The 26,196-nt window shown below is 39.2% G+C and overlaps 1 protein-coding gene across 2 annotated transcripts in view; it reads right to left on the bottom strand.

Moving 5' to 3' along the window:
• The window catches only part of SAMD9L (sterile alpha motif domain containing 9 like), a 33,293-nt gene extending 11,397 nt beyond the window's left edge, over positions 1-21,896 (bottom strand). For both annotated transcript variants that reach the window (XM_053926039.2, XM_024577199.4), the window contains exons 1-3: positions 21,675-21,896; positions 2,160-2,247; positions 955-1,066 (exon numbers count right to left, since the gene is read on the bottom strand). The gene's annotated coding sequence lies outside the window, so the exon portion shown is untranslated. The remainder of the gene's footprint in view (positions 1-954; positions 1,067-2,159; positions 2,248-21,674) is intronic.
• Between the last annotated feature and the right edge of the window lie 4,300 nt (positions 21,897-26,196).

Genomic DNA, 26,196 nt, shown 5'->3' with positions numbered 1-26,196 from the left:
AGCTGGGGCCTCTTTGTGTGCTGTGTCCCATGTAGGGACTGCTACATGGGGGACTTGGTGCCATCTAAAACATGACAGCATTCTCTCATTTGCTGTCACGAATTTCCTTTTGTTCAGATTCTGCTTATAGATACCAGGGAGATAGAAATACTCTTCTCTATAACGTCATTGACATTTATTCTCCCAATTCTGGAGCTTTCTTTGTGTTAGAAGGAAAAATTGACAATATCTTGATTCAGTATAATATAGTAAACTCTTAAATAATACCCTTGGACTCAAAACATCAAAAGTACTCAACTCCCTTCTCTTCCCACATGGTAACAGTTATGAAAATATAATGATTTCCTCCTATTATATTTAGTAATGCTTTTGAAATAGTTTGTACTTTTTCAACTTCAAGAAAATCTGCATATATATTGTTGGCGCTGATTAAAAATCAAAATCACCTTGACTGTTGTGCACAGTTGAAAATGACTTGACCTAACACTCAGTTTCCTAGGGGCCCTCAGCCTCCTGTTTTGAAAACACTGTGAACATAAATCTTATTGGTAGTAGTAACATTAATTATTGGCAAAGGAGTGGCAGGATGCTATTCCTGAGTGATTACTCCAGGTTTCTCTTTTTAGATTTTGCCCTAAAAGTAAAAAAATTAGCAGAGCTCTGAGGACCAAGTGCTGGTACCCACCCACCCTCATCTGGGGGAGAGTCCTCAGTAGCACTCCAGACACCCCCGCCCTGCAGGATTGTTCTGCTTGGCAGGATCTTGCAGTTGATAGTAGGGGAAAGACACTCTGAAAATCCTGGCTCTTGCCCAGGAAGACTACGTTCACACTCCTTTAATGGTCTGCAAACTGAAACTACCCCCGAACAAGTTAAATTTCACTTCCTGTAGTTGTTTTCATTTCAGTGATTAACTAAGTTGCTGTGTGAGATGGATTTGAAAGAAACACTTACGTAGAAGAATAGCCTCTGCTGTACATCTTTGATGAAATGTGAAACTGTTAATGGAACCAAAGTTGAGTTCTGCTGCCCACTGCCTCCAACAGGCAAAATCTAGATAAAGAATCTGGTGAGAAAGGAAAGAAGTTTTTATTCAAATGCTGCACAATCTGGGAGAATGGCAGACTCTAGTCTCAAAGTCCATCTCCTCCAGAAAACCCAGAGAACAACCCAGCCATCATCAGCCAGATCAGAACTTAAGGCAGTGTCCAGAGTTCCTCCTCCCGTTTAGAGGACCATACTTTGGGAATTGCAGGCAGCCACTGAGTGGTCGGTCATCCAGGCAGCTCAGCTTTTCCCCCAGTCACTGCCCAGCTTCTGGCTCCCTTTTGGAACCCACATGTAGGCCCAATGCCACCATTTGTCATGTGGCTTCCAGGTCCAGATGGTCCCACAAATGTACCAGCAAGTATGTTCACAAGGTGGCTAAAAGAGTGTCCCTTCCTTCCTTTGGTATTATGTTATTTTAGGGGGGAGGGTGCCAGGTGCTTTCTGAAAATGCCCAAATAATATCCAAACTTCCACTCACTCCAGGAGGGTCTGTGCCCCACCAATTCCTTCTTTTCCTCAGGGTAGATTGACAGGTTTCTCTGGTATTACACCTACCCCTGCCAAAATACCTCTTAAGATGCATGTGCCTGCCTTTCCCTGGTCCCACCCCCAATGAGGTACTGTAAGGGCGTAGGGGGGCTTCCGCCTGCTATTCAGTTTTCTCACTAGCCTGAGCGTGCTCAGTGCAGTGCTCCCTTTTGTCACCATCTTGCCCGGGTGCAGGGTATCTGTCACCAAGCTATCAATATCAAAAATTTTAATCTGAAGTTAACATGAGACAGAAATTTGTGTGATTGCACAGGACCTTGGTTCCTTCACAATCTTCAACCTTATATTTTTGAACTTACTCACATTGTTTCTCTAATCATCTTTCACACTCTGTACACAAACAAAAACACTCTCATCACCCTAAGTACTCTTAAAAAGTTAGCCTCAGTTAAATATATTGATATGTATTTTGCCCTTTCGTATTTCTAATTAATCACAGTATTTTTACAAGTAATGGTTTGTGTACAAGCACAGGTATTTATACAAGGACTACAGCTGGAGTTATAAAAAATTGCTCTCCCCTCATAAGCATAAAAATACGGTTTGATTCAGCAACTTACCAGGATTATCCTGAAAGCTTTCTCTTTTTGTATCAAAAACTTGAAACAGTTTCTTTTAACTTTGGTTTTCTTATTCCTCTTCTGATGGCTAGGAGACAAATAATTGTAAAGATCCTTATTTAAAAAGCCATTGAGTTGTGAAGTTTTCTGTGTCCTGATGTGTGGATTCTACCTGAGGGTGTGGGAGAGATGCGGGGCAGAAGCAAAATGAGGAAGCAGAAACGATGCTCTGACTCTTCCCGAGAGTGTATGAGAGCTGCAGGGCAGAAGCAGAATGAGAAGCAGAAACAGGAAGTTTCAGTTTCATTTGAGACGTATTTGTTTGGATTTGGAAGAATGTAAGATATTTCAAAATAAACATCGCAAAAATTATCAATAAACTTGAATGATTGCTTAGAAACTATTCATTCACCAGACAGATTTAAGCCATAAGAATAAAAAACTGGCCAGGGGGTATGGAGGGGAGAAATCTACAGAAAAAAGAAAACAGAAAGCCCTAGAGAAAATTAAAATCTCAGTGTGATTTAATCAGCTGTTATGGGCTAATTGTGTCCCTGAAAATGCTATGTTGAAGTACTCATCCTTAGCACCTCAGCAGGTGACTGTATTGGGAGACAGGATCTTTAAAAGGGTAAGTCAGGTAAAGTGAGCTCTTTAGGGTGCACTCTAATCCAATATGATTGGTGTCCTTGTAAGAAGAGGTGATTTGAACACAGACACACACAGAAGAACCAGGTGAGGACAGGGGGAATATGCCATCTATCCATATAAGCCAAGGAGAGAGACCTCGGAAGATACAGTCTTACCACACCTTGATCTCAGACTTCTAGCCTCTAGAATTGTGAGGAAATAAATTTCTGGTTTTTAAGCCAGCAAGTCTGTGGTACTACTAGTTAGCTCTAGCAAAATAATATAGTGCTCCTAAATTCTTCTTTGTGCTGGATCACCATTTATTTCATTTTCTTTTGAAAAGTAAAACGTTAATTTTTCCATTATGAATATAATTGATAGGGGAACTCGAGAGTTAAATATTTTAACTTTAGTTCATAGGCTTAAGTGATTAAGGCATGTAGAAAGCTTTGTTCTGGAAACTGGAGTGCATGACCATGTGACTCTAGGAGGTCCACAAGCAATTCCGCCTTCGTGCCCCAGGGAGACTGCAAGTGATGAAGATGGCAGCTGAACCATTGAGTTCCAGGGAGAATTTCTGGTCAACTATAAAGAAATACTAGGGAAACCACTGCTGGACCACAACTCTTATCCAATTAATCTTTTTTTTCCCCCCAACCCCTTACCTTCCCTCTCTTCTCTTTATAAAAATGTCAGCTTCAAGTGAGATGTTAAGATGGTTTTTGAGGGTACATAACCTGCCATCTTCTCAGATCACCAACAATCTGAATGAACACCCATAAAGATCGAATACTTGTCACTACTTGTTGGTTCTGATAGTGACAGGCAGCATGAACGCCGACTTTTCTGGTTTCAATATAAGAGTTCATTTTCAAACTTAAGAAACACTGATATACAAAGAAGGGGGAAATACCATACCAGCCAAACATAATCTCTGTTTTCCATTATTTACTTTGTCTATTTTTTCTATACATAACTTTAAAAATATATACATTTAATATTTATAAGTTTACCAGGTCCTGAAGCTTTTAACTTCAAATAGGCAATGTATACTGCCCATTGTCTATATAGTTCCTTATTAAGCTTCATCTCCCTCTCTGAATAAGCATATCCATGATTCTCTGCTTCCCATACCCTAACAATTTTAACCACTGTCACTCTTACCTGATGACATTTCTTTCTACATAAAGGACAAAATTGAAGCCATCAGATGGGCTTTCTCACATGCTCCATTCTCCAGATCCTCAAACTCACCTGCACTCCTACACTCCTGTTTGTCACTAAAAAAGAGTGGGTCTCAGCCAGATTCCACTTAACATCTGGGAACTTTCAGAAAAAGTAGATGCATAAGACCTCTATTGGACAAGCATATCTCTCTAGGAAAAGGACCAAGCATCAGTAATTTTAAAGGCTGCCTAAACATTTCTTTTTTCTCTTTTTTTAACTTTTTTTTGTTCAAGTACATTTGTCTCCACTTTCTCCCACCACTCCCCCCGACCCCAGCCATACCCACTTCCCACCTCTGACCTAGCCCACCCCCCCCTTTGGTTTTGTTCATGTGTCCTTTATAGATGTTCCTGAAAACCCTTCCCTATTTTTTCCCCATTATCCCCTCCCACTTCCCCTCTGGTTACTGTCAGTTTGTTTTTAATTTCAATGTATGGCCAGGGCAAGAACATATAGAATAAAATAAATGAACTCTTCCTTTTCCCTTTTCTTCCTCTTGCCTTCTCTTTCATTTTCAAACAATTCAGTCCTAAAACCACTGGATGCACAGGAAAAAGTAGATGTCTGGAGGAAGAGAAGGAAAGTCTTGGTAGCCCAGACCAGTAAGTCAGGGCCCCAGAACGTGGCTCCTCAGAGGGGTGATCTCGGGTGGGGAGTCAGAAGCTGCACACTGTGAAAATAGTATCCACCTCCAGTGTGGGGAGTCAGAGGCACAGAGGGGTGAGGAGGGTATACATGTAAAGTGGCAGCTCGGCTTGGGGTGACAGATCTGGCTCAAGTACCATGAGCAAGGTGTCTAAATGGGAGGCTGGCCTGGTGTGGGAAATCAGAGCCCAAGCAGAATAAGAAAGTGCCCATCTGGGAGAGTAGCCAGAAATGAAGAGTGTCCGTAAAAAGTTCACTGGACATAGTTAAATAGGTAATTAATACTTTATTCAAGATGATGGCAGTGTTCTGGCCAAGAAGAAGGCATAGGTAAAAATGCTTTGCTTCCTCACACAATGCAAGGAAAGATAACAACCAATTTAAAAACAATAAACAACCAGAAGTGCCAGAAAATCAAACTACATGGAATTCTGACAACCAAGGAGTTAAAGAAACATTCACTCAGGCTGGTAGGAGGGCAGAGACGGGAGAATGGCAGCCCAGCGGACAGGACACACAGCAAGGCAGTGAACTGTGTGAGCAAGGCAGGGCTGGCTGAATGGGAAACTAGACTCAAAACTAGCTGTAAAATACTGTGGGGCTTGCAACAGCGAGAGAAACTCTCAGTGTCACAGGAGAGTTCACTGGAAAGTGGGGCTACAGTGGAGTGAGCAAGCAGCATTGTTCCCTCTCTGACCCCTCCACTACAGATAGCACCACAACATAGGAAAGAGGGTTGCCCTGCCCAGGTGAATACATAAGGCCCTGCCCCCTTATAACATAACAGGTGCACCAAGACAAAGAAATATGGCCCAAGTGAAAGAACAGATCAAAACCCCAGAAAAAGCTAAGCGATGAAGAGCTAGCCAGCCTATCTGATGCATATTTCAAAACACTGGTAATCAGGATGCTCACAGAACTGATTGAGCTGGGTTGCAAAATGAAGAAATGAAGGCTACCCAAATTGAAATAAAGCAAAATATACAGGGAGCCAACAGTGAAGGGAAGAAAACTGGCACTCAAATCAACTATTTGGAACAAAAGTAAGAAATAAATGTTCAACCAGAACAGAATGAAGAAACAAGAGTTCAAAAGAGGAGAGGCTTAGGAACCTATGGGACCACTTTAAGGGCTATAACATCTGAATCATAAGGGTGCCAGAAGAAGAAGCAGAAGAGCAAGAAATTGAAAACTTATTTGAACAAATAATAAATGAAAACTTCCTCAATCTGGTGAAGGAGATAGACTTCCAGGAAGCCCAGAAAGTCCCAAAGAAATTGGACCCAATGAAGAACACACCAAGGTACGTCATAAATTGCATTACCCAAGATTAAAGATAAAGAGAGAATCTTAAAAACAGCAAGAGAAAAGGAGACAGTTACCTACAAAGGAGTTCCATAAGACTATCAGCTGATTTCTCAAAAGAAGCCTTACATGCAAGAAGGGGCTGGAAAGAAGTATTCCAAGTCATGAAAGGCAAGGACCTACATTTAAGGTTACTCTATCCAGCAAAACTATCATTTAGAATGGAAGGGCAGATAAAGTGCTTTCCAGACAAGGTAAAGCTAAAGGAGTTCACCACCACCAAGCCCTTATTATATGAAACATTAAAGGGACTTCTCTAAAAAAAGATCAAAACTATGAACAGTAAAATGACAACAAACTCATAACTATCAACAAACGAACCTAAAAAACAAAAACAAAAACTAAGCAAACAATTAGAACAAGACAGAACCACAGAAATGGAGATCAGAAGGAGGGGTTTCAGTGGGGAGGGGGAGGGGAAGAATGGGAGGAAAAGGTACACGGAATAAGAAGCATAATTAGTAGGCATAAAATAGATGGGGAGAGCTTAAGAAGAATACAGGAAACAGAAAAGCCGAAGAACTTATATGTACAACCCATGAACATGAACTAAGTAAGGGTGGGGATGCTAGCGCGTAGGGGTTACAGAGTGGAGGGGAGAGAAAGGGGAGAAAAAAACTGGGAAAACTGCAACAGCATAATTAATAAAATATACTTCAAAAAAGACTATGGCACGAGGGGAAAGAGACACTGAACTCAATTGTACTGAAGCAAAATGTGGGAAGGTTTTAAATCCCTGGGGTGAGCTAATGGGAAAATACTGAACTACAAATGGGAAGGTTGGTCAGTGGGAAGTGTGGAGCATGTTAACTCCTAAGTTTGTAAATGTGTTTCTGTGTCATTAGGCCATCTGGATTTGCTAGTTGGAACCCATCTAAGTTAGGCTTCCACCTTCCCTCAGAGCTTAGGAGACGGGAGTGCTAGCTCCTCTGATGTTTATATTTCAAAGACATGGTTCTTGGGTGCTTAAGAAAGACAATCCTTGGTTGTAAAACTGGCAACAGTCTTGGAGACTTTTTTTTTTAGATTTTATTTATTCATTTTTTAGAGAGAGGAAGGGAGGGAGAAAGAGAGGTAGAGAAACATCAGATGTGTGATTTCTTCTTGTGTGCCCCCTACTGGGGACCTGGTCTGCAACCGCGGCATGTGCTGGGAATTGAACCAGTGACCCTTTGGTTTGCAGGCCAGCACTCAATCCACTAAGCCCCATCAGCCAGGTCTTAGAGAATCTTTATATACATTTTAAAGGGGCAGAGAAGGAATTTACAGTCACAAATTTTCTAAAGTAAGTGTTCTAAGAAGAGGGAGGCTTTTAGTCAGGTGCCTTACAAATTTAGTCAAGCTGAGAGGATAATTAAAGCCATCTTGATCAAAAGTCAAAGCTGAGTGAAGAAAGGAAGGCCTCTGTACTAGGCAAGGGACAGAGACATTGGGTAGAAGATTGATTACATAGAGGAATTGATCAAAGAAAGAATTATATACATCGACTTCCAGTCAAGATGGAGATGGAAGTAAAAACAGTTTGCCTCCATGCACAACCAGAGCAAAAATTACAACTAAACTCCAAAATAACTATCACGCAGAATTGTCAGAAAACCAAGCTGTATGGAAGTCTGAATACCAAGGAATTAAAGAAGTCACATTCATCCAGATGGGTAGGAGGGGTGGAGACATGGAAACACAGAATGGGCAGTCCCACACCCACATGTGGTAAATAAAAATCGGAGGGTTATCTCAGGAGTGAGGTATCCCACCCCCACACCAGACCACCCAGCCCAGGGTTCCCGTGCCAGAAAGATAAGTCCCCATAACTTCTGGCTGTAAAAACCAGTGGGAGTGGGGGCAATAGAAGAAACTGTGGGATTCTCAAGCATTTCGTCTTATAGGGCACACAATGGATATGGGATTACACAAACTCACTTTGTCTGGGCTCCAGAACCAGGATAGGAGCTGGAAGGGTACCAATGGCATATGGGGAGAAACTGAAGTGTTTGGTAAGGGTAAGTGCTGGGGAATAGCTCCCTCCCAGACAAAACTTCAGGGGCCAGGCAGTGGCCATTGTCTCTTTTCTGAACCCTCTCCCACACAGAGTCACAGAGGGAGAACACCATGTCTGAGATTCCATCAACCTGGTTCACATAGGTTGCCCCACTCTGGTGATTCCTAAGGTGGTGCCCCATCCAAAATATGGGTGTGCTTTTCTACTATAGGCCACACTACTAAGACAGGGAGTCAGAGCAGCTATACCTAATATATAGGAACAAACACAGGGAGGCTACCAAAATGAGGAGACAAAGACACATGCCCCAAATGAAATAACAGATCAAAACTCCAGAAAAGGAACTAAAGAAAATGAATATAAACAATCTCTCAGATGTGGAGTTCAAAACACTTGTTTATTAGGATGCTCAAGGAACTCATTGGGTATTTCAACAGCAGAAAAAAGACCTAGGCAGAAATAAAGGTTATGCTAAGTGAAATAAAGAAAAATTTACAGGAAAATAACAGTGGAGTGGATGAAGCTGAGAATCAAATCAATGACTTGTAACATAAGGAAGAAAAAAACATTCAATCAGAATAGCAAGAAGAAAAAAGAATCCTCCCCCCCCCCCAAAGTAGCCTCTGGGACAATTTCTAACGTACCAACATTCAAAGCATAAGGGTGCTAGAAGGAGAAGAGAAAGATCAAGCAGTTGAAAATTTATATGAAAAAAATAGTGAAAGAAAAAAAAATAGTGAAAGAAAGCTTCCTAAGTTGGTGAGGGAAACAGACATACAAGTCCAGGAGTACAGAGTCTCAAACAAGATGGACAGGAAGAGGCCCACACCAAGACACATCATAATTAAAATGCCAAAGGTTAAAAATGTAGAGAGAAAAGCAGACAATTACCTACAAAGGAGTTTCCATAAGACTCTCAGGTGATTTCTCAAAAGACACTGTGCAGGCTAGAAAGGATTGGCAAAAAATATTCAAAGTCATGACAAGCAAGGACCTACAGCTAAGATTGTTCTACCCAGCAAAGTTATCATTTAGAATTGAAGGGTAGATAAAGTGCTTCCCAGACAAGAAAAAACTAGAGGAGTTCATCATCACCAAGTCACCATTGTATGAAATGTTAAAGGGACTTATCTAAGAAAAAGAAGATCAAACAATGAACATTAAAATTGCAATGAATTCACAACTATCAACAAATGAATCTAAAATATGAACCAAGCAAACAAATAGAACAGAAACAGAATCATAGATATGGATATCATTTGGTGGGTTATCAGTTGGGAGGGGGAAGTGGGTGAATGGGGAAAGGTGCAGGGAATAAGAAGTACAAGTTGGTAGGTACAGATTAGACAGGAGTTAACATCAATATAGGAAATGGAGTAGCCAAAGAACTTACATGCATGACACATGGACATAAACTAAAGGAGGGGATTGCCAGAGGGAATGGGGAACACTGGGGGGCATAGGCAGAAAAATTGGGACAACTGTAATAGCATAATCAGTAAAATATATTTTAAAAAGATAGAATTATGTAGAGAAGTGAAAGTTGATTTCTCATTAATGGAGAAATGTGTTACAAATACAGTAAGAGAGTAACTTGTGATATGGTACTACAATTGGAGTATCAATATGCATGATACAGGAATATATTTAGATAATAGGAATAAATATAGCTGTGAATGTATTGTCAAGGATTGTTCACTAAGAGGGAAGAGAGATACCTCAATGGCAATGAACACAGCTAGCACCCAGATCTTGGCTTCCAAATGCTTTTCCCCCCTCTCTCTCTCTAAAGAACCAGGGAACCTTGGAAAGATGGCTGATTCCAGGGTCAGGACAGGAAAAGTATAAGATAAACTTGGAGTAATGTTTGTGCCAGAAAGCAAAGAAGGGCACAAACAAAGCTAGTCATGTCAAGATTTCAAAGACCAAGTTGAATAGGCCCTTATTAGCCAAATCTAGGTAATTTGATCATCAAAATAAATAATGTAATAATGGGTTTTAATCCACTTAATGAATTAGAAAACCATAAGCCCATACAGATACAAATAAATAAATGAAAAGTTCAGTGAGAAATAACATATTTAGAACTTTTCAAATTCCCTCCCTACAAAATACTTATTAGTGACAAAGTTTACCTTTTCAGTGATATTTTCAAGTCATCAAGGTGAACATCATCAGTATGGGACAAATAAGAACTATTGATCTTGATCTATTCCACCTGGTAGGATGCGATGAGAGCACAGCATCACTTCTGTGATACATTCCTGCCAAGAGGCATGCTTTAAATCTAAGAATCTTGAAACATTAGACAAACCTAAATTGAGAGACATTCTAGAAAATAATTGGTCTATAAACATAAAAAGTGCTGAGGTCATAAATATCACAGAATGGCTGAATTATTCCAGATGAGGAGACTAAAGGAAACATATGATTCCAAACCCAGTCTTTTTGCTATAAAAGACGTTATTGAGACAGTTGGTGAATCCCGAATGAAGTGTGAGGCTTTGATCAGCATTAACATCTAAGTTAACAAATATCAGTGTTAACTTCCTGTTACTGATGTTTGTGGTATGGTTATGTTCTCTTGTAATGTGGTTAGAATTTTCTTGTTTGTAAAATATATTTTAAAGTATTGGAGGGTGGCTGGACAACTTATTCAAATTACTCGGTTTAAGATTTTGCCTTTGTATTGTACTTCCTACTAAAAAGATATAAAAAGGGATCATACAGTCAGCAACTGGGTAACACTCTGAACCCCCAATAAAAGAGAGAGGTAACCTTTTGAAGTCCATTCTCTTCACTCTCAGGGATGTAACTCCCTTCATATCTTACGCTTAAAATTTCCCACTTAAATGGATCTTTCTCATCAATATATAAATAGGTTTAGGTTTCCTGATTTTCTGAGCCACGGATTGCTTAGTTTTGTTTATTTGCACTGGTTTATATGTATTCAGGCATTCAGCATTTCTTCTGAGATCCATCCACATTGGTGTCACTGTAGTGAATTTTCTTCATTGCTATTTAATTTTCCATTGTATGAATTTGCCACACCTGACTTATCCGTGCTTCTGTTGATGAATATTTGGTTTATACCAGTTCTGAATATTCTTGTCCATGTCTGGTACATTTGAGCAAGAGGTAGTCTAGAGAAGGTCGCCTAGAAGGCAGGTGCTGTTTGGTGATCATATACATGATCAATGTTCCCAGTAATGCTAAACTGTTTCCCAAGTTGTCATTACCAGTGTTCACTGCTATGAGTATTGGATTAAGAGTTCTCTGAATCCATGCCAACTCTTGGTATTATGAGACTTCTAAATTTGGCCATTCAGGTGGTATGAAATTGCATCTAATTGTGGTTTTAATTTTTGTTTGCCTCATTATTTATGAGGTTAAAAATATTTTCAGATTTTTAGGCTTCCTATTTATGCTTCTTCTGTGAAATTCTTTTTCATATCTTTTGTCCATTTTTTATAATATTGGTAATGATTTGCTTATTTGTTTTAGAGTGTTTTAATATGCTCTGTATCCTAATCTTTTATTCACTGTATTTGTTTCAAGTATCTTTCAGTTTATCTTTCCCTTTGTGGTGATAAACTGAAGATCTTAATTTCAGTGTAGTTAAATTTATCACTATTTTTCTTATGGTTTCTGTTTCTCGTGTCTTACTTAAGACATCCCTACTTTGAGGTCATAACATATTCCTCCATATCATTTTGTAAATGCTTTCTAGTTTTGCCTTCTACTGTAACTTGATTTATGTATAGGATATGATGAGGTACGGGGTCCAATTTCATTTATTGCCACATTGTTAACAAATATTCTCAGCACCATGTCTTTCAAAATCCACACTTTTCTTACTACCCTGCAAAACCATACAATATATTAAGTATCAAAATATTCATTGACATACTTCTGGTCTCCATAGTATGTTTCATTGTGTGTTGACTACCCCGGCATGAAAAACCACTCTGCCTTGATTATGATAGTTTTATAAGTAAGTCAGTGTCGGGTAAGGAAAACACCTATAGCTTGTGTCTGTATGTATGTTTTTAATCTTCTTGGCTATGCTGGATTTTTATTCTTCTGTGTTAAACCACATTAAAGAATTTTCCTTCCCAAAACTTAATAAAGTGAATAAAAAATAATATGAAAATCAGAAGAAAAACCCTCCAGCCACATTCGAACAAAGGATGGGATACAAGCTTATTCCTTAAATTTAAATTAATCATAATAAGATACAATAATCCAAGAATCGACATGTGGCATTGACTTTCAAACTTCAAAATGAGGGAAAAGTGACTAAACAAAATCCTGGAAATTTTCAAATACCCTTGGTTTGTAGAGAAACCTACCAAATAGGTCACTGGGCAACAAAAAGGAGAGAGGCACAAACCCCTTGTGGATAGAAATCTTTTCCTGTCATCTCAGTGTCTCCATCCACATCCTAATCAGAGGAAGGTAGAAAAGAGATGGTAGAAAAATCAGATTTTCCTAAAGTGAAATATCCTGAGCAATGAAAGCCAAAAAAGAAGCAGATAGGTAAGATCCATGGAGGGGATGACAGGCTAGAGAGTGTGAGACATGGGAGCTTCTGGATAAGTCTCTGTTATCACAGTAGTTCAGATCAGGAACATAACTTACAGGTTTCACTTCTTTTTCCTTTTCTTGTAAGAAAGGAATGGGCACAGTTGCTGAAGAAGCAAGTGGAAGAAAAAAAACACTATCTTTGAATAATCAGCCCAAATTATCTAAAAAACAACAAGAAATACATGTATACTTGAAATACAATAACTATTGGATCTATCTAAGGGTAGATCGGGGCGGGGCTTGTGGTCTCTCTTGGAATCAGTGTTTCTAAGTTTAACCTGATTGAGACAATGATGTTAATGGTACCTTTTCTACATGGTCTTTGTTACATAGCAAGCTCCCTGATATGGGACCAAGAAAAATTAGATAAGATAAATCTCCTTACATTAAATTATATACCATATGACTCAAGGATTTAAATGTGGTAAATTCATTAATACACTCTTAGAAAACATGACCAGACTAGGTTTAAGAAATATTAAAATGTGGAAGGAAGAAATAATATAAACCCCAAAACACATACAGAGAAAAGGTAATTAATTTAAGTTGCATAAACATGGAAATCACTTTGCAAAATATATCCTAAAATAAGGCAAAAGAGCACTGATCAACCAGGAAAACTATGAAGAACTAATTTTCTTAATTTAAAAAGGATCTGTACAAATCAGTAGTGAAAACCCAGAAGTTCAATAAAAAAAATAAGCAAAGGATATGAAGATTTACAAAAGAAAAAAATAAACATAATAAATTCAACTATTCAAATAAGCAAATGTTTTAATGCAGAACACTATAAAATACTATTTTTATCATATCATGTTGCCAAAATGAAAATTTTAAATAATACTTGGTGTTGGGGAGGGGATGAGAAATTAAGCCAAATCATAAACTGTAGGTAGAGGTTCTTGAGAACAATCTTAAAAGAAATTCAGCATTATGTATCAAAATTATAAATACTCAAAGCCAAAACAAAGCTTAAAGAAAAAAATTCAAAGTTCATAGCAATACAAGCCTACTTAAAAAAGTAGAGCCATTTCAAATAAACAACCTAACCCTACATCTACAGTAACTGAAGGAACAACAACAAACAAAGCCGAGAGTGATTAGAAGGAAGGAAATAACCAAGATCAGAGCAGAATTTAATGACATAGAGATTAAAAAAAAATGGAAAGGATCATATAATCCAGGAGCTGGTTCTGTGAAAAGATAAACCAAATTAACAAGACTTTAACCAGACTCATAAAGAAAAAAGAGAGAGGACCCAAATAAATAAAATTAGAAATGAAAGAGGAGAGATTACAATTGATACCACAGATATACAAAGGATTGTAAGGAATTACTATGCTCAACTCTATGCAAAGGTATTTGAAAACCTGGGTGAAATGGACAAATTTCTAGAAAAATATAATCTTCCAAAACTGAATGAAGAAGCAGCTTAGAAAGCCCAAACAGACCAATGACAAATAGTGAAATAGAAGCAGTAGTCAAAAAACTCCCAGCACACAAAAGCCCTGGACCAGACTGCTTCACAAGAGAATTTTACAAAACATTTCATGAAGAGCTAACCCCTGTCCTTCTCAGACTATTCCAAAAAATCCAAGAAGAGGGAATATTCCCAACCTCTTTTTATGAGGTCAGCATCATCCTAATCCCAAAACCAGATAAATAAGAAAGAAAGAAAACTACAAGCCAATATTGCTGATGAACACAGATGCTAAAATCCTCAACAAAATATTGGCAAACCACATCCAGCAATACATAAAAAGATCATACATGATGATCACGTGGGATTCATCCCAGGGATGCAAGGATGGTACAATATTTGCAAATCAGTAAACGTGATACATCACATAAACAAAAGGAAGGACAAAAATCACATGATCATATCAATAGATGCGGGAAAAGCATTTGATAGGGTATAGCACCCATTTATATAAAAACACTCAGCAGAGTGGGAGTAGAGGGAGCATACCTCAACATAATAAAGGCCATATGTTAGAAACCTACAGCCAACATCATACTCAATGGGCAAAAACTAAAAGCTTTCCCACTAAGATCAAGAACAAGACAAGGATGTCTGCTTTCACCACTTCCATTCAACATAGCATTGGAAGTCTTCGCCACAGCATACAGACAAGATAAAGAAATAAAAGGCATCCAAATAGGAAAGGAGGAAGTAAAACTGTCCTTGTTTGCAGATGACATGATAGTGTACGTAGACAACTCTATAGACTTCACCTACCCAATAAGTGAATTTAGCAAAACAGTGGGATACAAAGTCAATATTCAGATATTGAAGGCATTTTTGTACACCAGCAATGAAATATCAGAAACACAAATCAGGAAAAAAATCCATTTGCCATAGCAACAAGAAAAATAGAGTACCTAGGAATAAATCTAACCACAGAAGTAAAAGACCTGCACTCAGAAAACTATGCAACGCTGAAGAAAGAAATTAAGGAAGGCACAAATAAAGGGAAGCATATACTGTGTTCATGGATTAGAAAAATAAACATCATCAAAATGTCCATACTACCTAAAGCAATTTATAGATTCAATGCAATCCTTAATAAAATATCAATGATATATCTCACAGGTATAGAACAAACATTTCAAAATTTATATGGAACCATAAATGACCCCAAATAGCTGCCACAGTTTTGAGAAAGAAGAACAAAATAGGAAGGACTACCATACCTGATATTAAACTATATTACAAGCCCACTGTAATCAAAACAGCCTGGTACTGGCATAAGAACAGACATATAGATCAATGGAACAGTATAGAGAGTACAGAAATTGTACCATATATCTATGGTCAATTAATATTCAACAAAGGGGGAAGAGGAATAAAATGGAGTAAAAATAGTGTCTTCCAAACAACCCAATTAAAAAATGGGCAAAGGACTTGAACAGATACTTCTCCAAGGAAGACATTCAGAGGGCCCAGAGACATATGAAAAAATGCTCAGTATCACTAGCCATCAGAGAGATGCAAATTAAAACCACAATGAGGTACCATCTCACACCAGTCAGAGTGGCCAACATAAACAAATCCACAAACAAATGTTGGAGAGGATGTGGAGAAAAGGGAACCCTAGTGCACTGTTGGTGGGAATGCAGACTGGTGAGGCCACTGTGGAGAAGAGTATGGAATTTCCTCAGAAAACTAAAAATGGAACTGCCCTTTGACCCAGCAATTCCGCTGCTGGGATTATACCCTAAGAACCCTGAAACACCCATCCAAAAGAACCTGTGCACCCCAATGTTCATAGCAGCACAATTTACAATAGCCAAGTACTGGAAGCAACCTAAGTGCCCATCAGCAAACAAGTGGATCCAAAAACTATGGTATATTTACACAATGGAATTCTACGCAGCAGAGAGAAAGAAGGAGCTTATACCCTTTGCAACAGCATGGATGGAACTGGAGAGCATTATGCTAAGTGAAATAAGCCAGGCGGTGAGGGACAAATACCATATGATCTCACCTTTAACTGGAACATAATCAATAGAAGAAAAAAGCAAACAAAATATAACCAGAGACATTGAAGTTAAGAACAAGCTAGCAATGGTCGGGGGGAGTGGGGAGGGGACAGTGAGGAGAGGGGATTACAGGAACTACTATAAAGGACACATGGACAAAATCAAGGGGGAGGGTGGAGGTGGGGGAGGGAGGGGGGTTCAGCTGGGGTGGGGTGGAGGGATGGGGAGAAAAGGCACACAACTGTAATTGAATAACAATACAAAATTAAAATTAAAAAAAATAAATGAATGGATCAAAAAACTGTGCTACATTTACACAATGGAATACTATACAGCAGAAAGAAAGAAGGCACTCCTACTCTTTGCAACAGCATGGATGGAACTGGAGAGCATTATGCTAAGTGACATAAGTCAGGAGGTGAAAGACAAATACTGTATGATCTCACCTGTAAGTGGAACCTAATCAACAAAAGAAACAAGCAACAAAATATAACCAGAGACATGGAAATAAAGAACAGACTGACAGTAACCAGAGGAGAGGATGGAGGGGATTCATGGGGGAAAGAAGGGAAAAGGTCATCAGGGAACATGTATAAAGGACCCATGGACAAACCAAAGGGGAGTAGGATTGAGGGTGATAGGTGGGTGTTGATGCGGTGGGAACAGTAAGAGAAAATGGAGACAACTGTACTTGAACAATAAAATTTGAATTAAAAAATTTTAGGAGAATAAGGTGAGCAAAGATATTTTAAACAGGACAAAAAAGTGCTAACAATAAAGGAAAAATGAATTAAAAATACATACTAAGATCAAGCAACTAGAACTCTCATACACTGACTGTGGGAGTGTGAATGCATATACTTCCTCCTTGGAAAACTGTTCGGCTTTATCTACTCAATCTGAACATTCTCGGTATATCAAGAAAGATGAATGTGTATGTTCACCAAAAGACAGGTACATACAAGAATGTTCATAGGAGCTTTATTCATGATGTATCCATCAATAGTACAATGGGGAAATAGTGGGAGAGTTATATGATGAAGTACTAGATTGTGATTAGAATGAGTGAACTATTGTCACCTGAAGCAGCATAATGTTGAATGAAAGGACACATACAGGAAAGAATACATGTGCTATCACTATTTATATAAATGTCAAATACAGGCAAAATTAATCTGTGGTGGGAGAATTCATGATAGTGGTTACCCTTGAGAGATGATTAGGGACATGGAAGGAGTACAAGGATACGTTCTGGGATACCGTCAGAGTGCTGTGTATGGACTGTTTGCTGGCTTCATAGCGGTGGTCACATGGTGAAAATTCGTCAAGTTGTACACTTTTTATAAGTGCACATTCCGTGTATGTCATATACTTCTATTAAAAGCTTACTTAAAAATACTAAATTCATACTAGAAAATATCCAATGATTTTCTTGCTAAGACTTTATGTCATGAAAAATTTCAAAAACACTCCAAGATATTTATACGAAGGTATTTACTGAAGCGTTTTGCTAATACCAAAGTAAAGCTGACAATCACCTCACTGACCATAAAGAGGAACTGGCAGTGTATTCAGACAACTGAAATACAGCCATTAGAGATCATTTGAGTACATCCGTATTGAAATGAAATGATTTCCAGAATCCAAGGGAAATAGTTCAGGGGTAGAGTGGGTTATATTGTATAATGCCGCTTGTATAAAATTTTAAAAAATTACACAAATGTACATAAATATGGATTCTGCATACTCACATGTACACAGAAGCTGGTAGATACATGAACACTTTTTTGAAAGGTAGCAGGAATGGACATGGTCACTTTTCAGGAAAGACACTGGGGCTTAAGGATAAGAAGAGGTAACTTTAACTTTATTTATTTTATTTCTTTATGTTCTGTTTGTTTTTTCTCGTATCCCTGAAGTACTTTTATTTATATATTTTGTATTCGTGGAAAAATTGTCCTTGTTAGAATGTGTGATGTATTTCAGATGTGTGAGGGAGATGGAAAAGTTTTGGGTTATTCTTAAATTTTTAAATGTGAGAAACAGGTTGAGTGGTGGTCTTTCAAATCAAGGAAGGAAGTACAGGGGAGAAATAAAAAGATTATGAGTTCAGTTTCAAGACTGTTTTAAGTCTTTGTCAATTGTCCACTCTGTTCCCAAAGCCAGCACCCTTTCATTTATCCATTAGATTGACTAGTTAACATAATTCTAGGGAAATGATTTAAACTGTTTCTTTTATATATAATATTCTCCTTTGGAAAATCTATCTTTGAGCTCATCTTAGCACAGCTGTAGTACCAAGGAAATAAATCGAGGAATTTTCGCCCACTACTCTTTGCAACAGAAAGTATGGAATTTAATATTTAAAATGCTGGTATATCGCATAGAATATTAGCTAATTTGCTCTAACAGTGACCCAAAGTAGCAGTGGATTAATAAGGATAGAAGTCTATTTTTCTTTCATGTGAAAGTTGAGGGAGATGGACCAAGGCTGGTGTGAAAACTCTACAGCTGTCATGTCCCAAGCTTCTTCCGTCTTGTTACTCTGTCATCTTCAATACGGATTCTGTCTTGTGACCCACGATGGCTGCTCTAGCTGCTGCATGATGTCTCTGTTCCAGCTGTGGCAGAAGGGTCAGGGAAATGGCAGACACTCCTTCATTTTGAGAGCACAACACAGAAGTACAAAAGTAGTGCCATGACTAGCAGTGCAGCTAAACATTCTACTGCTGCATATCAGGGGAGAACAGGTACTGGGAGATACTGAGCCAGCCTGCCACTGATGTCTATTATGTTTATTCACAATTCTCACTCCTAAAAAGATATATGTATTCCCTGAAGTGAAACTGGAATCTTTGAAAATGACTTCCGTAGACTTAAGAGTTCTCAGGTCCAATGTGCTTTCCTGGCATAGTAGAAAGTGGGAAGAAAAAGGACATGACACAGAAAGAGCTGAGCTTTACACAATGAAGCCTTTCAAAATATGGGAAGATTTTGGTTCTGAGCTCTCAGCAACAAATACCAAAAAGGAAACCATCTGTTTGTTACATGTTCAAACCCACATACATTTATTAACTGTAGGGTTTGTCAGCTTTTCTAAAAAGAGAGTTGAATTTCAGGTCTTCACTTAGAATGTAGTATCTTGACCCCTTGTTCCTTGCTTTGGAGGAATTCAGACATAAAAACCTAGAATATTTGACAGGCACATATAGTGGCCATAATTTCAAGGACTTCTGGTAGTAATTTGTCTGTCTCTCTTTTGTCTCTCTGTTTCTGGTTTTACATTAATCTCTGAGACTCTATCAGGGAGTTTTATTTTCTGGCAGCTGCCTCCTTCTTAAGAGAGATGGTGGAAGGTATCTTTGATTAACGCAAGGTACATCTTTGAATTTTCATGATATGTTCTTTCTGACGATGCTAATGCTTTGGAGGATTTCATCAGTAAAAGTGCCTTTAGTTTAAAATTGCATGTTTCATGGAATGTTACGATTCATAGTTCAAATATAAAGTCAATTGTCGCAGCAATGAATTATAGAATGTTTAGGGTTAAGTATTTTTTGGGGGGGAGTATATTACAGTTTTCTAATTGAAAAGTAGATTCCGGCTTTTGGCCAAGATGGAGGTGTAGGTAGACACACTTTTCTTCCTTACACAACCAAAAGAAGGATAATAACCAATTTAAAGACAAATAACAACTGGAACTGCCAAAAAAACTGAATGGTATGGAACTCTGACAACCAAGGAGTTAAGGAAGAAACATTCCTCTAGACTGGTAGGAAGGTGGAGATGGGAAGACAGGGTGGAGAGGATGTGTGGTAAGGTGGCACGTGGTGGACTGGGTAGATGAGGTGGCAGCTGGCAGACCAGGCTGTCCCACATTTCTGTACAGATAAACTGGGAGGAACAAATGGGGAGCAAGACAGACCATGCAACCCAGGGTTCCAGTATGGGAATAGAAGGCCTCAGAACCTCTGGCTGTAAAAACCTTGGGGGCTGTGGCAGTGGGAGAAACACCCAGCCTCATAGGAGAGTACATTGGGGGGTTCCATGGGGCCTAGAATGTACACAAGTCCACCACTTGGGAATGAGCATCAGAAGGGCCTAATTGGCTTATGGGTAGTGGGGGAAGTGACTGAAAGTAAGGCCAGAGCGGAGCAAGTGACACTGTTCCCTCTCTGACCCCTCCCCCACATACAGCACCACAACAAAGAGAAGTGGCTCGCCCTGCCCTGGCAAATACCTCAGGCTCCACCCCATACAAGATAACAGGTGGGTGGAGACAAAGAAATATGGCCCAAATGAAAGAACAGCTCAAAACTCCAGAAAAAGAACTAAGCAACAAGGAGATAGCCAACGTGTCAGAAGCAGAGTCCAAAACACTGGTAATCAGGATGCTCACAGAAATGGTGGAGTATGGACACAAAATAGAGGAAAAGTGAAGGCTATACAAAGTGAAATAGAGAAAAATAGGGAATCACAGTGAAGGGAAGGAAACTGGGACTCAAATCAACAATGGGGAACAAAAGGAAGAAATAAACATTCAATGAGAATAGAATGAAGAAACAATTCAAAAAAAATGAGGAGAAGCTTAGGAACCTCTGAGATAACTTTAAATGTTCCAACATCCAAGTCATAAGGGTACCAGAAGCAGAAAAGGATGAGCAAAAAATTGAAAATTTATTAGAAAAAATAATGAAAAAAAACCTTCTCCAAGCTGGTGAAGGAAATAGACATGCAAATACAGGAAGCTCAGAGAATCCCAAAGAAATTGGATCCAAAGAGGAACACACCAAAACACACCATAATTAAATTACCAAAGATTAAAGATAAGGAGAGAATCTTAAAAGCAGCAAGAGAAAGGCAGAGCGTTACCTACAAATGGGTGCCCATAAGACTACCAGCTGATTTCTCAAAAGAAACCTTACAGGTAAGAGGGGCTGAAAAGAACTCAAAGTCATGACAGGCAAGGATCTCCATCCAAGATTACTCTACCCAGCAAAGCTATCATTTAGAATGGAAGGGCAGATAAAGTACTTCCCAGATAAGGTCAAAGTGAGGGAGTTCATCATCACCAAGCCATTATATGAAATGTTAAAGGGACTTATCTGAGAAAAAGAAGATCAAAACTATGAACAGTAAATGACAACTATCTGCCACTGAACCTAAGAAAACAAAAAAAAAAAAACTAAGCAAACAACTAGAACGGGAACAGAATCACAGAAATGGAGATCACATGGAAGGTTATCAGCAGTTGGGGGAGGGGGAAGAATGGGGAAAAGGTACAGGGAATAAGAAGCATAATTGGTAGGTACAAAATAGACAGGGGGAGATTAAGAATGGTATAGGAAATGTAGAAGCCAAAGAATTTGTATGTATGACCCATGGACATGAAGTAAGGGGAGGGGGTTCCGGAGGGAAGGTGGGTACAGAATGGAGGTGGATAAAGGAGAGAAAATAATGGGACAACTATAGTAGTATAATCAATTAAATATACTTTAAAAAATAGTAGATTCCTTTCTATTCAATAAAATGCTACTGTAGATACTAATAACAATATTAATAATAGATATTGTACTTACCCAGATTGTCTTGCAAATTACTTCTACATAAATAAGGGGAAAACTGTATTTCAGTGAAGAAAATGTCTAATGTCTGTGTTTTCCTCCTATGATGTCAGAGAAAGACGTTTTCTTCTTTTACTTTCTATGAAAGCTTATTTATCCTCTACTTTTACCTCTGAAACAGCAGGGTTTGTGTGTCTCAGAAATCTGCGTGTTGAAACTGATAGACAGGGGAAGGAAGCCTGTGCTGTGCTTTTAGTTTCATTTTCCTAGATCTGAGTTTATTTATAGAAGTGATTTTGCATTTTTCTAAAATGCTTTTTTTTTTTCCCCCCCTTAAGCCTTTACTCTGCCACCTTCTGGTCTGTCTGGTTAAAATCCAGTTTTCAAATCTGTTCTCTGCTTGAGAGTGTTGAGGACTGCTGAGAGCCTGCTGTGGTGGCCGCAGGCAAACTCTGGGGCAGTCTGAGTGGGTCCTCTGGGAATACCCGTTTTCGCTGTGGTTGGGAGCCTTGGGGAGCTCCGGGTAGGAAACAGCTTAAGTTGGTCTCCCACTAGCCTTCCAGTGTGGGCGAACTTACATTCTTAAGTTTTCCTAAAGTGTAAAGGAATACTAACGAACGTTGAATTGTGTACTTTAAATGGGAGAATTTTATGGTATGTGAATTATTTCAATAAAATGTTTAAATTTGCCTCCTAATAAGAGCCTACTGAGTGGCAGACACGTAATTTACGCTGTCCGGTTTAATCCTCATCAGATGCTTGCCAACCAAGTTTATTTTGCTCATCTTACAAATGAGAAAACCAGGACTCTACCTGACCTGTGTGCACTGACTAGATGAATGACTGTCACCGTTAGGCTTGCATTGTAAGCCTGCCTAATTTCTTAGCGTGAACTTTGGAGCTCATGGTTTGTAGAGTAGGTGGAGCTCTGAACAGGCTGCAGATTACCTGAGAGCAAAGTCCTCGTGAGTAGGGAGGTGAGGAAAAGTGTGTTATCTTTAACACACAATATCACACAAATAGTCAATGCTATAATTTTTTACTTTTCCAATTGGCAATTAAGAAAATAAGAGAAAAGGGAGGGAGTTTGAAGAAAAGAATTAGCTAAAAATTATTGTTTCAGTTTTTAATGGCCTTCCCTGAGCAGAAGTTGGATGCAGCAGTTTTGAAATACAGGTGGTGAAAATGGGATGCACTGGAATTGAAGGCTAAGTTTTCCTGCAGGTAGAACACAAGTTCACCTTTGAAGAAAGGCTAGGCGTTGTCTTTTATGGAAAAGAACTTCAACAGGGTCCTTGATTCTAGAAGAGTAAAGCCCAGAGTACCTTCCGAAATGGGGAGTTGAACTTCCTGGATAATGATGTAGAACCTTGTCCTCATTGTGGGTGGGGTGACACCCCTGCAGTTTATATTTCTTTTCAGAAGAAACATAGTTCTTTTTGGGGCCCTTAGGGGATTGGGACCCTAATCTGTGAGTGAAGGATTCCTGCTATGGGTCGTCTCATCTGGGAGAGTGGAGCCAGGGCCACCCTACATCATGACTGTTGAAAGGGGGCTGAGGACAGGGAGGCGAGGCCCCTTGATAAACTGTGCATAGGAGGCAGGCCTGTAAACTCTGAGGGGAGTCCTGGATAACAGGAACATGTAACAGTTTTTTTTTCCTTTTCATAACTTTGTTTCCTGTTATGTCAAGCCTACAGCTAAGTGTTGCTAAATACTGTAGCCTGGATTTAACTGAGTTATGAAGGATTGAGGGGCTGGCCTATGAGGACTTGGGGAAGTGTAGCCACTTGGGAGAGCCTGCTACCAGATGGACAGGAGACTGCAGAAGAGGGAAGCAGCAATTTGGAGCAGGATCAGCAGCCGATGTGGCTTCCAGCAACAGGGATGTGTTCGTGGACCACGTGAGTATTGCCCAGAGGTTCAGAGAGAAACTGGTGAAAGGAACCCTGCTAGGAAATAGACATCTGGATGACAAGAGGAATTGAGTTTGAAGCCTGGAATTTCTAAGTCACATTACAAGGAGATGTAAAATAATGGACAAATAAATATGTATTTATTTAGTATTCCATTTATGTTAGTATGTGTTTCACGTCATAGGCAGTAGATATCCCCCAAAGTCCAAGCCCTGGAGTGCTGTTCAAGGCTCTTCTGCCTGGTGTGAGTCCAGCAACAAGCTTCTGGGATGGCATTCCTGGTGCTGGCAAGTTCAGAGCACATATTGTCATGAGGAAGTCATGTAATCAGGCAGGGGTTACAGTGGTCAGGGAAGACTTCCTGGTGGTTGGTTACTCGAACTGAGTTGTGATGGAGAACTCAGAATAGCCATATACAAAAATGGATGAAAATAAGGGAATACTTGACAGAGAGAACAGCATTCACAAAGCACAGGTTGAGAAGAGAGTAAATTGGGTAGCAAATGAAAAAAGCCAGAGATGGGACCCAAAGAACAGGTGGACATAAGACTGTGTTGACAGGTGGCAAGAATGGACAAAGAAACAGTTTCATTTGTAAATGGGAGAAGAGGATGGACGGAGCTCATGCTTGTGGCTACTTGGTTGTCTTCTCTCCCCTTCCAACAACACAAAGTGAGGAATTGAGAGAAGGGCAAGGGGTACAAGGAAATGGGCGTGTGTGTGTGTGTGTGTGTGTGTGGTGTGGAACAAAATAGCACCTTCCACATAACACATGTTTGTTGACACCAAGGTGAGGGAAGTGGCGCTCTGTGCGGGCCTCTGTGCCGGAGTGCAGTAAGCCAACGAGGGGCTTTCTCTTCCTTGTTCATCTTACATCTCTGCTTTCACAGTGATGAAATAACTCATAATTCAGAAAGTTCATAAGACTGACAGAATAAAGCAGATTTTATTGACCTATAACCAGTGGATATGAATTGAAACCTCTTAATTAAATGTTATTCTGAAAGCGCATCTTTAAAACATTGAAAGTTGACTCCACTGTGTGCCAAGCTCTGTGTGTAGATATGTTTCATATCCTACCAAGGCTTATCATTTATTTGGTGAGATAAAGCCAAAATCTGTGACAGAGGTAACCCAATAATGTCATCACAGTGCCATGGGAATAGAGGAAAGAAGATCACAGAGAAATATGAAATAACATATTTGAGCTAATATGTTTTTAAAGTGTATTTTATTGATTATGCTGTTAGAGTTGTCCCAATTTTCCCCCATTGTCCCCCTTTACCCAGTTCCCCCCTTCCCTCCAGTGATCCTTCCTCTTAGTTCATGTCCATGTGTTGTGCATATTAAGTTCTTTAGCTTCTCCATTGCCTATACTGTTCCTAACATCACTGTCTATTCTGTACCTGCCAATTATGCTTCTTAATCTCTATTTTTTCCCGCACTCTCCCCCTTCTCTTTCCCAGATGATAACTCTCCAAATGATCTCCATATCTATTCCTGTTCTAGTTGTTTGCTTAGTCTTTGTGTACGTTTTTTAGATTCAGTTGTTGATGGTTGTTGAGTTTATTGTCGTTTTAATGTTCATAGTTTTGATCTTCTTTTTCCTAAGTGAGTCCCTTTAACATTTCCTGTAATAAGGGCTTGGTGATGATGAACTCCTTTAGCTTTACCTTACCTGGGAAGTACTTTATCTATCCTTCAATTCTAAACAATAGCTTTACTGGATAGAGTAGTCTAGGTTGTAGGTCCTTGATTTTCATAACTTTGAATAACTCTTGTCCCTTCTTGCCTGCAAAGTTTCTTTTCAGAATCAGCTGACAGTCTTATGGGAACTCCTTTGTAGATACCTCTCTGCCTTTCTCTCTCTACCTTTCAAATTCTCTTTATCTTTAACCTTTGGCATTGTAATTATGACATGTCTTGGTGTGGCCCTCTTTGAGACTCTCTGTGCTTCCTGGACTTGTATGTCTATTTTCTTTGCCAAATTAGAGAAGTTTTCTTTCATTATTTTTTCAAATGAATTTTCAATTTCTTGCTTTTCCTCTTCTCCTTCTGGCATCCCTATGATTCAGATGTTGGCCCTTTTGGAGATTTCCCAGAGTCATCTTAAACTTTTCTCTCTCTTTTTAAAAAATTCTTGTTTCTTCATTTTTTTTTTGTTCTGGTTGAATGTTTATTCTTCCTTATGTTCCAAATCATTGATTTGAATCGCAGTTTCCTTCCCTTCACTGTTGGTTTCCTATGGATATTTCTGTATTTCCCTTAGTAGAGTCTTCATTTCTTCTCTTATGCTTTTGCTGTATTCAATGAGATCTTTGAGCATTTGGACAAACAATGTTTGAACTCTGCATCTGATAGGTTGGCTATTGCCACGTCACTTAGTTCTTTTTCTGAGGTTGTGTTCTATTCCTTCATTTGGGCTATATTTCTTTGTCTCCTGATTTTGGCAGCCTCCCTGCATCTGTGTAGTAGGTATAGCCACTTTGATTCTGTTTTAGTGTACCTGTTAAGTTGTATGGAGAAGAGCCTTGGGCATTCATCAGTATGGGGTAACCGTGGCTCTGTGTATGGGGGAAGGATTGAAGAGGGAACAATGCTGCTGCTGGCTCACTTCTGGG

This window comes from Desmodus rotundus, chromosome 6 (assembly GCF_022682495.2).
Source record: "Desmodus rotundus isolate HL8 chromosome 6, HLdesRot8A.1, whole genome shotgun sequence".
NCBI lineage: Eukaryota > Metazoa > Chordata > Mammalia > Chiroptera > Phyllostomidae > Desmodus > Desmodus rotundus.
The sequence above is the reverse complement of the archived record's forward strand: the minus strand, read 5'-3'. Positions and strand labels throughout refer to the sequence as shown.